This window comes from Corythoichthys intestinalis, chromosome 14 (assembly GCF_030265065.1).
Source record: "Corythoichthys intestinalis isolate RoL2023-P3 chromosome 14, ASM3026506v1, whole genome shotgun sequence".
Lineage (NCBI taxonomy): Eukaryota > Metazoa > Chordata > Actinopteri > Syngnathiformes > Syngnathidae > Corythoichthys > Corythoichthys intestinalis.
In genome coordinates this window covers 15,418,256-15,437,295 of record NC_080408.1, presented here as the reverse complement: position 1 = coordinate 15,437,295, position 19,040 = coordinate 15,418,256, and positions in this window count along the sequence as shown.

Here is a 19,040-nt window from a genome sequence, read left to right as displayed (position 1 = left end):
GTCTTTATATACACACACGCAGACAAGGGGTAACGAGACGAGGAACAGCTGGGTAACACAGGTGGATGCAGATTGCAGGATACACTGGGAGAACACACACAGGTGAAAGCAATGGGCAATCACAGGGACAAGTCACACTAGGAGAAAACAAACACAAAACCTAACAATGTTCCATTGTATCATGAGTTAAGCTCTATCTCATTCATTCCGCCAATATGTCATTACAATGTTTTCACAGTGCTGATACTCTTAATGTAAGATAACTGAAGTTGAGAAAAGATAATTGTTACTAATAAAAATAATAATAATGATAATAATACATTTTATTTGTAGAGCGCTTTCATCAATGCTCAAAGACGCTTTACAGTAGGAACAAAAACAGCAAACAACGTGAACAGAACAAAACAAAGAAAATAATTATAAGTTAAAAGCTAATTTAAAAAGGTGAGTTTTTAACAGTTTTTTGAATGTGGGAAGGTCTGAACAAGTACGGATGGGTTTAGGGAGTCAGTTCCAAAGGGAGGGGGCAGCAGCGGAGAATGCTCTGTCCCCCCAAGTTCGGTGTGTTCTTTGTTTGGGCGGTGCGAGGATGTTTCCATTAGAAGAGCGGAGGTGACGGGAAGGGGTGTGGGGACAGAGAAGGTCTGTGAGGTAGGGAGGGGCCAAGTTATTGAGTGCTTTGTAAGTGAGAAGGATGATTTTGAACTGAATTCCTGTATGAAATAGGAAACCAGTGCAGTTTGTAGAGGACGGGGGTAATGTGGTTTCTATAGGGGGTCCAGGTGAGAAGGCGTACAGCGGAGTTTTGGATATATTGTCGTTTATTGATGAGTTTGGATGGAGAACCGAAGAGAATGCTGTTGCAGTGGTCAAGTCTGGAGGTTATGAAGGCATGGTTGAGGGTTTCAGCAGTAGAGAAGGTGAGGGAGGGGCAAAGACGGGCTACGTATTTGAGGTGGAAGAAGGCAGTTCTGGTGATATGGTTGACGTGGTGGTTGAATCTTAGTTTATTGTCAAAAATGATACCAAGGTTGCGGGAATGTGTTGAGAGAGGCAGGGTGCAGTGGTTGATGGTGAGGGAAAATTGACTGTCTATGATGTGGGCTGCTGGGTCGAAGATGATTATGTCTGATTTGTTACTGTTGAGTTGAAGATAGTTTTCTTGCATCCAGGAATTAATTTCACTGAGGCAGTTTTGAAGTGTGGATTGGGTGCTGTGCGAGATTTGTTGTGTGGTTATGTAAATTTGGATGTCGTCAGCGTAGCAGTGAAATTGGAGTGCATGTTTGCAGATGATCTGACCAAGTGGGAGGATGTAGAGAATGAGGAGGAGGGGACCTAGAACTGAACCTTGGGGGACACCTTGTGGTAGGGGAACAGGAGGGGGTGTGCAATGATTGATGACGAATTGTTGTCGGTCAGTGAGGTAGGAGAGAAACCAGGTTGATTAGTTCTGCATCAGAACTTTAAATGAGCATATCTCACAGGATTGAACGGTTAGTTTTCAAATTCATACCAGCTCTTTGTAATCATTGACAGTTGAAATATTCAGTTTTGTCAGCTGCCCATGTGATAAATGACACTGTCATCAAAGTTGCAAAAAAGGACACACAAAATACTTCATAAGAGACAAAAATGAGACATTTTTCACCTCGAGTAGGAGTTTTTAGCACAGTAAAATAGTCAATACGTGCTTAATTGTTGCTGCAAAACATGATTGTAATAACTAAATTCATAAAACCATCCCCTCTCCAACATAATGACTCATCCCTCATGAATGAAATATACATAAAACAAGCGCTTGTAATTAGCCACCTGAATAACCACGGATTGAACCTGAACGTCGACTTATGTTTGTTTTTGTTTTTTCATTTCATTTGCATACATTGGCCATTTCTTTAGCACAATTCCCTCAGAGGCTGGGAGTGGGGGAAGAAGAGGGGCACCGCAATGAGACTGTTCTTTTTTACTTCAGAAAAATACCCAACAAGCACTCTCTGATGTTACTCAAGCAGTATAGCAAACACCAGCAACAAAAGAATACTTAGTATTTCACAATTAAGCGAAGGACAAGTCATTGTCAGTTTCATAGGGAAAGAAGAGGAATTGATGCCTTTGTACATTAATAACAGTGGGCCACTTATCACATGTGAGCAGAGGTGGGTAGAGGAGCCAAAAATTTTACTCAAGTAAGAGTAGCGGTACTTCAAAATAGTATTTATTAAGTAAAATTCAAAGTAGTCATCCAAAAAATGTACTCAAGTACAAGTAAAAAAGTATTTGGTGAAAATACTCAAGGAAAGAGTAACATTGTGAGTAACTGCTTATAATTTTGTTGGATTTTTTTTTTTTTAAACAATTGTATTTTTTTGTGTGTGAGCATAAATTTATTTATATGGACTATTGTTATAATGATACTGTACAATAACCCATTACATAACAGCATTAAGACAAAGGAATACCCCCCCCCCAAAAAAAAAAATCATTGAAATCCGACAAGAGAAAAAAAATTACCTTATTGGCCCGAATATAAGACGGCCCAGATTATAAGACGACCCCCTGTTTTTCAAGACTCAAGTTTGAAAAAATACTTTTTGAACACCAATTTTTATAACGAAAATAATTACAGTACATCAGAAAAAAAATGATTATAACAATATATTTGAGAGAAAAAGCACGTTATTTTGCTTCATTCAAATCTTAATATCTGAACATTTAAATATGTAAATTAAAGTGCAATCACATTCATAAATGAATGGCTTCTGGTCTTTGAAATGTAAATAAACCAATCTATTGTGATAAAACAACAAAATTGCAGTAACTGCATTAACCATCAAAGTGAGGTCTAACTGTAACTATAGTCTTGAAACAAATCTGAATAAGGAAAAGCATTGCAATAAAATAATGCAAACTGGTTAAACTTGAGAGTAGCTGAAATCTGTCATGAAAGACATTTGCTTCAATGATATCTGGCGCCATCTAGCGTCATGAATGGGTATAATGTCTAGACACCGAATATAAGACGACCCCCACTTTTTCAGTCTTATTTCAATGCAAAAAACACCGTCTTATATTCGGGCCAATGCGGTACATAAATGAAGCATTATTCGTCCATAGAGCATGACTGCCCTCTGGTGGAGAAAATAGTTTGAATGTAGTTTGAATAGTGAAGAGTTCTTTCATAATTACTGTTTTGAAATTAAAAGGATCATATCTTCGGTTTTCCGTGGTCAGTCGATGGCAAATAAAAACTGGGGGAGAGGTTAAAATCTGCGCTTTAGAGTCATGTCAAGGGCAGCACTCTATATCAAATACTTCATTTTTTTACGGTGCTTTAAAGACACCACATGATTGAACAGGCTGGCGTGAAGATAGAACGGCAAGATTACGTCTGATTGGTATAATGGAGTCACGTGATTATTGTTGCGATGTTTCATTGGTGAAATCGGAAGAGCTACCCGGGTAATAAACCAGGCACATCTCTACTCTTGGCATCGCTGGCATTAAAAAAAAAAAAAAAAGAATCTAGATATGTAGAATAAAGAGGAAAAATGTAATGATTCCTCTGTATGTCAGGAAATGCTGGGTGGGCATGTGTGTGTGGACCCAAACGCAGGAAAAGTGAAGCGAGGCAAAAAAGGCGGTGCAAAAAATGATTTAATTAAGGCCGACAGAAAAAAACAAAGTAGAAACCAAAACTGAGGTGAACCCAAAAAACACAGTAGCAAACAAAACTCAGGTTACTAACAAAAGGTTGGCTATCAAAAAACTTACTTGGAACACGAGGGCTTGGATAGACATCGACCTCCAAACATAGACATTGACGATGACGCAACAAGAACTGAAAAGAAACTGGGAGCTCATATACACATGCAGACAAAGGGTAACGAGACAATGAGGAACAGATGGGTGACACAGGTGGACGCAGATTGGAGGATACACAAGGAGCGGTACACCAGGTGAAATCAATGGCAATTACAAGGACACACTAGGAGGGAATCAACACAAAACCTAACACTATAGCTAAAAAGAGCGGAGTAATAGTAGCATTTTTTTCTTCACAAATTTACCTAAGTAAAAGCAAAAAGTATGGCTAAATAAAACTACTCTTAGAAGTACATTTTTCTAAAAAAAAAAATTTACGAACGTAACGAAGTACATGTAACGCGTTACTACTCACCTCTGCATGTGAGGTGTTGGGTGCTGCTATGACTTTGTGAACCAAGCTATGCTTGTCTTTGAAGGATCTATGAAAATGTCTAAAAAGACCCAACGCTGACTGTTTTGAACCACAATGGCAAATGGTTTGTGTTTTCTTAGGAAAAGTTGTTTGGAGTTTTTGTGTGGGTCGACTGATTATATATGAATTAATGATCATTGTTGTAAGATGAGACAAATTTGTCTAAAGTCAAAGTCTTTGACAACTAACACCTTCCCCCCTAAGGGAATTCACGAGTATCTGATGCAGATAGATATGCAATGCTGATTTGTGATTATTTTGGCCTAAATCTAGTATGGTGCAAATGTTTGATGGTCAAATATGCTAAATCTGTCTGAATACTGACAAATCATCCTCTACCATTGGTCCCTCTTCCTTCAGACCTTTACGCTCTGCAGTGTTTTGGTTTTAAATCAAAGTGAGATAGAGGCAAAGTTGAATAAAGATAAACTTCACAGCCTGACTTGATAAATCACCGCTGTGCATACACCGCTTTCAAAGTCCTTCGCAGAAGAAGGGAAACTCGCCACCGCTGTCGGATTAATTTCATATTCTAATCTGTGGAGGCGAAGATCCTGAATGGACGACCCAACCGCCGACACCCAGCTGCGTAGGGCAGGCGACTGGATTAAACTGCAATTTAAATCCTTTATATTCTCTCTTATAGTCAGTGTGACTCAATCAAGCAGCCTACCTGGGTAAAAACCTTTATGTGCTCTTATAATTGAGAGCTCATAACTCCAAGATGACCTAAGTGCAATCAAAGCCTATTGACACACAGTGGCCTGCACTGCACTGAAATAGAGCTTTGCCAATTCGTGCCCATCGCATCTTCTTCTGTAACATCCAATGGTACTAAAAAGTGTTTCACAGAATGATGAAATAACTTTTCTTTAATATCTACTGTATTTACTGTGTTGGTATCTGCTTGTTAATCTCAATTTACGTATGTACAGTGGGGCAAATAAGTATTTAGTCAACCAACAATTGTGCAAGTTCTCCTACTTAAAAAGATTAGAGAGGCCTGTATTTGTCGACATGGGTAAACCTCAACCACGAGAGACAGAATGTGGAGGGAAAAAAACCAGAAAATCTCATTGTTTGATTTTTAAAGAATTTATTTCCATATTAGAGTGGAAAATAAGTATTTGGTCACCGACAAACAAGCAAGATTTTTGGCTGTCAGAGGTCTAACTTCTTCTAACGAGGTCTAACAAGGCTCCACTCGTTACCTGTATCAATGGCACCTGTTTTAACTCATTATCGGTATAAAAGACACCTGTCCACTATCTCAGTCAGCCACAATCCAAACTCCCCTATGCCAAGACCAAAGAGCTGTTGAAGGACAGCAGAGACAACATTTTAGACCTGCACCAGGCTGGGAAGACTGAATCTGCAATGGGTAAAACGCTTGGTGTAAAGAAATCAACTGTGGGAGCAACTATTAGAAAATGGAAGACATACAAGACCACTGATATCCCCCTCGATCTGGGGCTCCATGGAAGATCTCACTCTGTGGCGTCAAAATGATAACAAGAACGGTGAGCAAAAATCCCAGAACCACACGGGGGGACATAGTGAATGACCTACAGACAGCTGGGACCACAGTAACAAAGGCTACTATTAGTGCACAATGCGCCACCAGGGACTCAAATCCTGCACTGCCAGACGTGTCCCCCTGCTGAAGCCAGTACACGTCCAGGCCCGTCTGCGGTTCGCTAGAGAGCATTTGTATGATCCTGAAGAGGACTGGGAGAATGTGTTATGGTCAGATGAAACCAAAATAGATTTTTTTGGGTAGAAACACAGGTTCTGATGTTTGGAGGAGAAAGAATACTGAATTGCATCCGGAGAACACCATACCCACTATGAAGCATGGGGGTGGAAACATCATGCTTTGGGGCTGTTTTTCTGCAAAGGGACCAAGATGACTGATCTGTGTAAAGGAAAGAATGAATGGGGCCATGTATCGAGAGATTATGAGTGAAAATCTCCTTCCATTAGCAAGGGCTTTGAAAATGAGACGTGGCTGGCTCTTTCAGCATGACAATGATCCCAAACACACAGCCAGGGCAACAAAGGACTGGCTAAGTAAGAAGCGTTTCAAGGTCCTGGAGTGGCCTAGCCAGTCTCCAGATCTCAACCCCATAGAAAATCTGTGGAGGGAGTTGAAAATCCGTGTTGCCCAACGACAGCCCCAAAACATCACTGCTCTAGAGGAGATCTGCATGTAGGAATGGGCCAAAATACCAGCAACAGTGTGTGAAAAGCTTGTGAAGAGTTACAGAAAAGGTTTGGCCTCTGTTATGGGCAACAAAGGGTATATAACAAAGTATTGAGATGAACTTTTGGTATTGACCACATACTTATTTTCCACCATGATTTGCAAATAAATTCTTTAAAAATCAAACAATGTGATTTTCTGTGTTTTTTTTTCCACATTCTGTCTCTCATGGTTGAGGTTTACCATTGGTGGACAATTACAGGCCTCTCTAATATTTTCACGTGGGAGATCTTACACAATTAGTGGTTAACTAAATACTTATTTGTCCGACTGTAATTAATTCATGTAATACTTGGGAGTGTTTTTATTTTTGTCAACAATGACAATAACAAAAATATTTTGTCCAAGACCAATTTTTTCATGAGGATGACTAGACAATAATGAGCTAAAAATGTGTCTTGGGAGACTGAAACATAATAAAACGAATGCCAGTTTTTGTCTGACAAAACGAGAACGAAACAAAAATGCACCATACCTTCTGTCATATGCTCACAATGAGTGTAATTTTTTTATTGTATGCAGATGGGCTGGAAGTCACTCAAAGCAGGGGGTGCTGAGGATCTGTTTTAGTTTTTCCCATTAAAAAACAGCCGTTTTGGTCCAAATTTGTCATGCTCGCGCGTTTTCTCCATTCAAGGTGTGCACAATGGCAGTACACAAGTATGCTGGATAGTTTATGTAATACTACTAATACTAGGCTACTACAACGACAGCGTTCTATTTCACCTACAGTGTGTGTTGGAGTTTTTGTATGGGAAATAAAGCGCCCGTGTCTTATAATGCAAATGACACACGAACACATTTGAAAGGGTCAATAAGCCTCGGTTTAACACGCCCTTTTCACAACACTTAAAATAAATTGCACAAAAATATCCAACAGTGCTCTGCACAGCGGCAGCTCAACTGCAACAACAAACAATAATATGGCTACAATGCAAGCCTGACTTACCTATTTGAAGACACCAAAGGACAATCATCTTCATTTTCGACCTCGAATTGAATTTTAGAACATGTTGCTGTTTTTGTAAAGAAAAAATCGCTGATTCGTTTTTGTGCCGTGGTAACGCCTCCTTTGTCAACAGTTTACTTTTCCGCCTTATTCAACATGATCTGGTAGCAAGAAAAGTGTCAGGTGGTTTTATTAACAGAAAAAACTTTTTCAACTTATATATTTAATGCCCAAAGTTAAATATGCGGTTTCAATATGTTGCAGTGGTACCTCGGTACGATCGGTTCGACACACGATCTTTTTGACATTCGCCATTTGCTTCTACATCTGACAAAATGCTCGTAATTTGACGATTCATGACAGCGTCACAATTTCATTGTTTTCCTGCAAGACTTGTGAGAGAAATCAACATGGGTTCCAAGAAGGTTAAAGCAGGTGGTGAAAAAAGGAAAAAGGTGAGGCTTACCATTGAAATGAAGATGGAAATCAAACAAAACTATGAGGGTGGTGTGCGCGTCCATGAACTGCTTGACTATACGGCCGTAGAATGTCTAAGATCACGACAGTCTTCCTCCGACCTTCGTTCGCTAGTCTTTATGAGTTAAGGTGACAATTATTATGTTTGTAACATCGCCAAAAAAATCGCTAGCTTCATCAGGTTTTTAATCATTTATTTCAGAACTTGTGCAACACAACATGACTACTGTAGCTGAACATGAACAGTGAAAGTAAAAAGTCCTCTCTCACACTGTAACGTCAGCCATGCGGTGCATTCAGGTACACCACGCAAAGCCCACCGCCTCATTAGAACCCGATTCGTTTCATGATTGCAGGTATTATTATTATTATTACTATTATTATGTTATTTTTCTGATTTTTATTCAAAATTTATTTGTTTTTTTTTTCTGTGTAATTGCTATTTGCAATAGTACGAGCAGTATTAAGTAAGGATTTAGTGTAGGTTTTCGGGCTGTGGAATGTATGAATGGAATTATAACCTATTCGTATGGGAAAATCCTGCTCAACATACGACCATTTTGACTCACAAACAAGGTCCTGGAACGAATTAACTTCGTATGTAGAGGTGCCTCTGTATTTATTAATGTTTAACAAAAAAAAAAAAAAAAAAAACATTTTTTTTCTCCCCAACACTGGGGGATGGTGTAGCACGCTCAGCACCCCACTTCCCGCGCCACGTATGTTTAGTTAGTCAGTCTACATCATAGCAGTGTTTGGTTATGTCACTCATGTGATAATCTGTGCCCTGCCGCCCCACTCACCGGTTTCCTTACTGCGTTTGCTTGTTTTGTAACACATGCTTTCTTATCTTGCTAAGAAAGAATATGCGATCATGCTTTACTCTTTAAAGGTTTTGCTGCTTGATCATCACACACTAAATGTAACTCGTAGCGTTAGTACAGCATTTATGTTCACGCTGGAATTAGCATCAACTTTAGCGTGGCGAGCGTCCTCATAAACCGTCGGACAACTTTTTTAATTAAAAGAATACAGTTCGTGGCATCCAGGTGGGTATTAATAATTGAAAGTAAGGTACCGTATTTTTCGGACTATAAGTCGCAGTTTTTTTTCCCTAGTTTGGCTGGGGGTGCGACTTATACTCAGGAGCGACGTATGTGTGAAATTATGAACACATTATGATATCATTTCACATGTTATTTTGGTGTTTTGGAGTGACACTGATGGTTTGGTAAACTTGTTAGCATGTTCTTTATGCTATAGTTATCTGAATAACTCTTAATTGCTATGGCCACGTTCACGTTCTGCTTTTGGCAATGTGTGTTCAATTGTAATATTGACTTTTTTATATTGAAATGCATGCTTTTAGTTTGTGGCGCTTTCACGCCCAAGTGGGGGCGCACTCGCTCTTGTTTACGCGAAGAAGAGAGCTCACACGCCAGAAGAAGACGGACAGCTACACAGCGTCTCTTAGCGAGTGGGCGAGCGAGAGACGCTGTGTAGCTGTCCTACGTTCATTGTTTATGCTTGTAAAATATCTCTACAAAGGCAACGCCTGTGTTTATTATCTTTTCTGTTGTTGTTGTGTGTTTTCCACCCACGATCGGACACTTAGAGCCAGTTGTGTGGTTGTTTGAACAATGTGCTAGTGCTAGCGATGCATGCTAACCGTTTGTGTCATTGCTGTAATAGCACCTAATTATCATTTATTTGCGTTGATGCGAACCAGTTTGGTACTGGGGACAAAATTGATTCAGCAAATTATACGGACGTCCAGCATCGTCATTTGGGAGTTTAGCTCGCTGTATAGCCAGGACCAAGCCGTAGCGTCCTGGTGAGGACAGTATATTCGCATTTCGTTGTTCATGCATCATGTAACATCATACTGTACACTTATTCAGCATGTTGTTCTCTATTGTATTTTTTTTATTAAATTGCCTTTCAAGATGACATATCTGTTCTACGTGTTGGATTTTATCAAGTAAATTTCTCCCAAAAATGCGACTTATACTCCGGTGCGACTTATATATGTTTTTTTCCTCTTCGTTGGGCATTTTATGGCTGGTGCGACTTATACTCAGGTGCGACTTATAGTCCGAAAAATACGGTACTGTTTTCCTGCTCAGTGTGTGTTATCATCACAAAGTTGGCATTGTCCTTGTACACGCTACAACATATGCTTGTCTGTCAATGTTCTTTCAAAATTGTTGGAAGTCTTTATCTATTTATAATCAGACTAAAACTTTTGAATTTATTTAGACGATAATATTTCGAGCATTCGTCGTCTAAAAGTAAAGGAAATTTGAGTGATATTTTGACAACCAAAACTACACAAAGACGAACACATTTTAAAATGACTAAAATATGTCAAGCACTTATAATTATTTTTGTCCAAAAGCCACCAAAAATGACACTGTTTAGGAGCCGCGCACTTCCCTACGTAGCAACAATTACCGTATTGGCCCGAATATAAGACGATGTTTTTTGCATTGAAATAAGACTGAAAAAGAAGGGGTCGTGTTATATTCGTGGTCAAGACATTATACCCATTCACGACGCTAGATGGTGCCAGATATCATTGAAGCGATGTTCTGTCATGACAGATCTCAGCTACTCTTTTTAGTTTAACCAGTTTGCATTATTTTATTGCAATGTTTTTCCTTATTACGATTTGTTTCAAGATTACAGTTACAGTTAGACTTTGATGGTTAATGCAGTTAATGCGATCTTGTTGTTTTATCACAATAGATTGGTTTACTTATATTTCAAAAATCAGAAGCCATTCATTTACAAATGTGATTGCACTTTAGTTTACATATTTAAATGTTCAGATATTAAGAGTTCAATGAGGCAAAATAACATGCTTTTTCTCTCAAATATATTGTTATAATCACTTGTTTCGGATGTACTGTAATTATTTTCTGTATAAAAATTAATTTGGTGCTCAAAAATTCTTTTTTCAAACTTGAGTCTTGAAAAAGAGGGGGTCGTCTTATAATCAGGGCCGTTATATATTCAGGCCAATACGGTATATTAGTGATCATTTTCGATTCAACAGTAATCGTCCATTTGCTCTCACCGGTGTCCTGCTATAATGAGGTCACAAAAACACTATTCGTGTATGAATAATAACCAAAGGCAAAGGCAAGCAAAATCCAAATTTTTAGTTATTCCTTCAGCTGGTCACTCAGGTGAAGATTTGCTGATGTCATTCAAGATACTCACTTTTTTTCTATGAGAAATTTCGTGTCCAAATTGTTAGATTTGAGCTGCCAGAAGCAGAGCTGTACCGTAGCCTTGGAGGTGATATTTGAACCACCGGGTGTACACGCGGGGATGGGAATCAATATCTATCCAATGAGGGCACGTAACACAATCATACAGGCCAATTATCAGTGCAAGGCTATGATGGCTATCATCACCACTCACCTCTCCGATTTCACCTCTTGTAAAAGAGCAGCCAAGAAATGTTGGCTTCAGTGGGAAACAGTTTGGACATCACATGTTCTCAGAAATTGTTCAGCCCTTTTCAAACGCTTTTCAAAACATTTCATTACAATTAATTTTAGTGTAGAATTAACATTTTTGTATTTATTCGTATGTTATTGTATTAGCTTTTTACAGCATGTGCCTCAAAGAAATAAAAGTAAATGAACACATATCGCAACACATTTCGAGTGCTGTTATGAAGTAATTGTTAAATGAATGCCGCATAAGCAGGGGTGCACATAAGTGGTCTGCATGCTTACTAGACATATACAAACGCGCTGGCCCTCAACGGTTTCCATACGCTTTTGCGTACCGATGGCTGACCACTGTATTTGCGGCGGACACGAGATAATCACTTCTCAAAATGTCGGAGGCAGGCCCTACTGAGTAATTATTTCCGTGTTCCCACACCCCCGTCAAAGGACAGACAGATGACAGAGACGTCACCGGAGCTACCGAAAAAAGGACTTTTGCTGAAAAGTGACTGCAGGAGGTACCATGGCTAGAAGCAAATGATGCTCGCACGGATATGTGGTACAAAATTTGCCGTGAGAATCCCAATGTCGCTGATAAGAGCAGCGCATTTTATGTAGGGTCAAAGAATTTCAGCCATCCAAACTTTGAAAAGCACGGAAAAAACAGCATGTGGCAATTAAACAAACTATCGATGTCAGGCAGCACCCCATTCGCCCTATGGATAAGTGGCAGAATAAAGTTAATGAAGAGCAGCGCCATGCACTGACAAACGTGTTTTTGCTCACATTTCACAAAGCTAAACATGCACGTTCAATGACCTCTTATGAGGAGGAGGACATCCCACTTTTACAAAGGCTTGGAGTTGAATGTGGGAGCCGCATAATGCCCTTTATTTTGAATTAGTACTGCTTTTATGTTTATTTCTTTACATTTCACTTCAAAGTAATGGCAATTTTGTTGTGCCAGTTGATGTTAATCAGGCATTAATTGATAATATAATTAATTAAAGGTATTTGGCTCGAACTAAAGCTTGTCATCATTTTATCGAATCAGGCGGGTCGGCTCTCAAGCTCAATGAGGACCAAGTCACATCTCCAGGTCCTCCTCTGAGAACCTGGGCAAAAAAAATATGTGCACCCCTGCGCATACGTGTACTTTGGATTGTCGAGCAACAGAGATTCCCAAATTATAGCCCAGAGCGTCCGTGTACAGAAAATTATTACGTATTTATTGAATGTTATGTTGACAGTAAGGCTGAAGTGTGGGTGATTTGCTACTGTAAATCTTTAAAATGGTAGCGGCCAACATGGAGCCTGGCACAAGCTTGCATTAGTTTCTATTGAGGTGTACAATAAAATATAATGGCTTTGCAGTGCGGGGTTGTAAATTTCAACGAGAGCCTAAGCAATGCACGCTTTAACATTTAAGACTTTGTGTAATAGGACAATGGCTTTGTGGGAGTGCTGTACTTTAGTTTTTACTGACATTTATGGCTTCATTACCAGTGGATCATTGTTGCTGTCCAACGAAAATCCAGCCAGGCCATATGTTTTCTTCTTGGTACAGGCCGTCCAAAAAAAAAAGCCAAATACTCAAAAGAGCTCTAAACAGATTTGGAAAAAAAAATCTTGATGTGATTTGTTTGTTTTGTAGACCACTGTAGCGATTTATGCACAGCTATATCAAAAACAACACGTCTAAGGTAAGCCCACATAATTAAGTTGTTTTTGTGCATTGTGGACATTTCTTCGATTTTGGTCAGTTTCCAAGGTTTGTTACAAAAGAAAGTGTCACTTTTTGTTTGCTCCCCTTCAGGAAGCCTGTGTTTGTAATGAGGACATTGCTCCTGATCGGAAGGTTAATGGGTACCTACACAGAGGAAACCCAACGGATCACGAGAACCGCATGACTTCTTAGGCAATTTCACATAGAATCTTCGCTTTTTGTGTCCATTCTTTGTGTGAATGGGTTGGAGGAAAATCCAATTCCAAAAAGGCAATGGGATTTGAGATAGGGCGGGGGAGAAAATTGCACCAAGGTGATGCCGGACCGGTCAAGAGGACCTCGAGGAAAGAGAAGGAAGAAGGGAAAAAAACGGTTCAACACAATAGAGGACATTGCTGTTATCTTTGCTGTTGGTCGTGTTTTTATAATTGATTTGCCCCTTCGGCACAATAGCTGGGCAATCACGAAAATCCTGTCACTCCTGTTCTTTTGTGCTGTACACTGATGAGGTCATTGGCTCAAGGTGGCCTGAGTTACGTGTCGCTTGGTCCACATAAGAGACGGTCAAAGAGGTGGAGGACATGCCAGGAGGAAATAGACTTGTGTTCCTTTTTCAGTTGTTTGATGATCTATATATATATATTTATCAGTACTGTCAGTTAACCCATTAACAACGACATTAACCCTTTAACACCGAACGTGTCGGCAGCGACGCGTTTACACATGTCGTCTTTGAAGTTTCGTCACACTGTAATTACGTCACCCACGTGCCGCTGGTTGTTCTCATTTGAAAATACGGAAGTTGATGTCCACACCAGTTTTTATTCGAAGTCAATCGACCAAGAAAAACGGGAGATAATGTCATTTGAGTTTTATAGTTTTATTGCACTCATAAATATGCATTAAAACGCTGCATGGACCATGTATCTACTGTATCTCCATATTTCCATCATTTCTTGTCCTTTTTCAAAACCGAAAGCAGCACAAAAGACTACATATCCCAAGTTGTGATGTCAAGAAGGACGAACCGAATGTGGACATTTTTAATAAATTTCCGAGCGAGGCGTCAACTAAGGAAAAGGAGACATGCGAAGCAAGCAACGGCCGATTGGTTTGAGCGAGCGACTTTGAAACGTGCAGAATGAATCTAAAACTAAATTTAGCGCAAGCTAATGCATTATTTCATTAACTCAAGGAAGAAGATGAGCTGTATTTGTCGTTGTTTTCCTGGGATGAGTCGGCGTCTTGGTGAGTAGAAGTGACAGACTGACAGCAGCGCGCAAACGGCGAAAGAGTAGGCTGTGTGACGTTGTGTGTGACGCAGCTCCGTGACCTGTTCATGCAGAAGCTTTATCGAGTTCGCAAAAAAAAAACTTTATTAGGTCGTATGCCAGAAAAATTTGAATTGAACTGAACTACTTGTCAATATTTTTGAAAATACTTTTTTTTCAATGTTATATATATTTTCGTCACTATAATCTTTTCAATTTTTATAAAGATGAGTGATCGAGAAGCTTGATTGCATGTACGTATATACTTTAGATAAGGTGATGGGTATAATACCTAACTTCACAAATAGATATCCTCCAAACCCTTTTTGTGTTAGATGATATATATATATTTTTTTTCTCACTATTTTGCACTGTATATAACCCATTTTGACCATAGTATGTGTAAAGGCCAAAAACGCCTATGACCACGCTTGCTGTTTGTGTTGAATTGTCAAACAAAACTACTCAATCTTATTTTTTTCTATTGAATGTTTATCCTAACAAGTAGAATAAATATTATCAAGCTTCAAAACGGTTGGTCGAGCATGTTTGGTTGTCAATGGAACATTAACATTACAAAAAAATATATATTTTGGGATTTTTTTTTTTTTTAATGTCTTTTTGGGTCCAAAATGTGGATTATAATTGGTCAGTGAAGAAAACAACAGTTTGGACATGAAGTTCAAGGTATCCTTAAAAAAGGGACCCAATTTGGCCATTGTGAACAATTTTTTCTTTGAAATATAGAGGCAACATCAAATGCATGCAAATTTGGCCTAAATAGGCTTAGGTGTTAAATGGTAAATGGTGTTATACTTATAGGGTTAATGCAATCCCCCTTTGATGCTGTCAATTTTTTAAACGCGTGAGTAATAATGGCCCTGTCCAACCACTATAGTTTGGACTTCAAGACGGGCTCTCGGGCTGCCCGAGATGGACTATATGCGGGCAAAAGCATACGGAGGATCGGGGTGAATATCGCTTGTCAGTCGCAATGTAACCTTGGCTTTTTTAGCCCAAAATGTGGCACCCTGAGGTGGATCATGACATTTATTGTCATTTATTAAGCTGGAATGCGCAGATAAACTGGAAATGAGCGTGTGGAATGAAAGAACGTGGACATTTTTTTAGCACCACGAGAACTTCTGACATGGAGGCTCAGTGTTTTCGGGCGCAAGGGAAGGGAGGATTGGGGTGAAATCCACGTTCTCAAGCAGAATGTAATGTCGATTGACTGGCGCAAATCCCCCTAAAATGCACGGATGATGTATATAAATGGTTTGAAAGACCAGAGAGTTTATTTATTTTATCTCAGTTTCCAACTTTTTCAAGAAATTTATTTCATAAATAGTATTAAACCAATGGCAATTAATCCTTAGATGCATAAGTGGGTCAAAAATGACCCGGTGAGCTTGTTTTCTTGAAATATCTACGGAATGAAACATTGTTATCAATTCATATTCCAGGTATTCCTCAAAAAACATGTTTTTGATATAATCCCATTCACATTTTTAAAGAACTTTATATACATTTGAAGAAACTGTCATTAATGTATTACTACACTACTCTTCCACAAGTGGGTCAAAAATGACCCACATGCATTTTCTATGGAATCCAATGGGAATCTTTCATTCTTATCAACTTTGGCTGTCAGGAATAAATTTACCGTGGACCACACAGAATAGGTATGTAAAAAGTGACGTCCCTTAAGAAGATTATTTTACACAGCAAGAGCTGATACGTGTACTGTAAGTATTATGTCCATATAGTATTTTGTGTGTGTGTCTTTCATGACTCTTAATTATTATTTATCAACAAATTAACCTACTTCATAACTACACATGCACTCTAATTCGCAGTCCGAGATGCGCTGAGCAAACTGGCCCGCATTCGCAGGAGCATTGGAGCAGAGAGAAAGCCAAGCATTGTCAGGCTTATTCTCAACCCATTTAATTTTTTTATGACTATTGTCAAGCCCGCTCCTTCCCCAAAAGCTGCGTTCAAGCTAGGCGCTAACGCTAATGCACAGCTGCACCGCTACTGTAGCACTCTGTCTCTCTCGCTCTTTGCTGATGTTAATTGCTGCATGAATTACAATTTGGGGGACTTGACAGTTCAGACCGCAGCCAAATTCTGGAAAAATGTGGCCCGGATGGGATTTTAACCACATACGAAAGTGACCTGGATCAAACTTGAAAAGGTCCACTTTTATGCAACTTTTCCCGTTCAGTCGAGTCGGAAAAACACGAAAAAATCAGATTTGTGCTAGATTTACAACTGAAATGGTCCTACAGATGTTTGATGATGGCGAGGCAGTGACGGGGCTGGAAATCCAACTGAACAGAATCAATCTGACTCATAAGATTCCACTTATGTGTCCTCTGAAGAAAAAAAGTGTCCAAATCATGGCCAACAGAATGAGTTGGTAGGGCTCTTACTAGAGAGAACTACCTCCCACCCAGGGCAGAAAACAGAGCCACAATATCCTCAGAAATCGGTCAGTGCCTCCACAAGGGCTTAGCACCGCTGTCTCACCAAAAAGATGCATGGGAGCTCTTCATCATTGATGATAAAATACAAGGAAGGATAAAGTCTATTGTTGTTCTGTTTTGTTTGTTTGTTTGTTTGTTTTTTCCAAAAAAATGTTAATTGAATCATAAAAATATTTCAAGCATGAACTAATTCTTGTGTGGCCCTAAATATCATACTAATCAATATACAAGTGATTATTCTTCACCAAAATGGCATAAAAACACATCGGTTCTAATATGGGTCAATTTTGACCCACTTATGGAAGCGTGTAGGGTCCAGTAACTTGTGCATCTAAGGGTTAGGTAAACATGTATATAGAAATGTAAATTATATAAAATAAAGGTAAAAATATAAAAGGCAAGTATTATAGATTGTACAAAAAAAATACAAATAAAATGGAAACTCTGTATAGGAACTGTGCTTTGAACATGTGATCTCAGAACTGTGAACAGACACGCCATTATTTGAAGTTATTTTGGGGGGAAATTGATGTTTCAATTCATCTTTACAAATGTAAAGTTGTCAACTCTTGTTTCTAATGACGCTTAAATTTGAATCACGTAAGGTAAGCACATCGGTCAACTCCCCTGCTAATAGGTGTACATTTAAAACTTCAAACATACAGTCCCTGACAAAAGTCTTGTCGCCTATCCATTTTGTAGAAACAATTACTTATAACCTGACTTTTAATTACTCAATTGGTTTCAGAAATGACTCATATGAAAGCTAAGACCCTCCCAAATGATGTTGAATGTACAAAAATATATTTGTTTCAAAGATTTATCATTTAATGAAGACATAAAGGTCAAATTTTGGCAAGATATAAGTTTTGTCGCCTACTGAAAGTAGTGTGAAAATTGAACACAAAAATACTTTATACTTCAAATACAAAAATATGTTACATAACATAAGCGGATTAAGAAGTAGTGCTGTGAGATCCAAATTTAATTGTGTGAATGACTTCCATGGGCTTGAATGACTGCATCCATGCGGTTCGGCAAAATTCATACAATTTATTGATGAATTCATCAGGAACATCAAAGAAAGCAGTCGTTCATGCCTGCCAGAGTTCATCAACATTTTTGGGTTTCGTCTTCCATGCTTCCTCTTTCATCCTGTTTATGTCTGGGGACTGGGCTGACCGGTCCTGGAGGATCTTGATCTTCTTTGCCTTGAGGAACATTGAGGTAGAGATTGAAGAATGCGATGGCGCACCATCCTGCTGCAGAATTTGTCCCTTTTTATGGTTAGGAATGTAAGAGGCAGCTAAGATTTGTTGATATTTCAGACTATTTATGTTCCCTTCCACCCTGCAGATCTCTCGCACACCCCCATCCTGAATGTAACCCCAGACCATGATTTTGCCACCACCAAAATTCACTGTTTTGTGGCAAAAGGTGGATTTTTCAGATGAATCTTCCATGGAATTACACCACAGTCGCCACAAATATTGCAGGAGACCTACTGGAGCCTGCATGGATCCAAGATTCACTCAGAAAACAGTTCTACAGCATGAAATGAATTGCAACAGTTGGGTGTAACATTAGGGTACCCGCGGGTTATTAAAAGTATTAAAAAAGCATTGAATTTAGTTAGCTGTTGTAAGTCTGGAATTTTTTCACCGTGGTTTTAATTTTCAAGAAAATCTCAGTGCAACCTAAATTATATCCGTGACAAAGTTTTTTTTTTTTTTTTTTTTTTTTTTTAAATCCATAACGAAGATGACGCGTAGAATTTTTACGATGCACTGCACCTCGTGCGTGCGCGCCGTTAGCATCATTAGCATCAACATCACAACAGCAGGCAATCGCACAGTACTGTGTGCTAATGCAAGGAACTGCCTTAGTTGTTATGTTCGACGAAAGCCTCAACAAGATACTTTGGGTCGCAGTTTATGGGTCATGCGAAGGCAGTGGACCTGCTTAACATTTCAAAGTGAGTTGGCAGTTTCTCCAATTAAAATGTGTTAGATGCAATAATGTACTTCTGCACGGTTTGCCTTTCGAATGAATGTGAATTTCGCAGTTTTAACTCAAGAGTTAGCCATGTTCAATGGGGTATTGGCAGGTGCACTCGCCTTAGCATGGATAAACCGGAGTCGTGGATTCACCATCACTC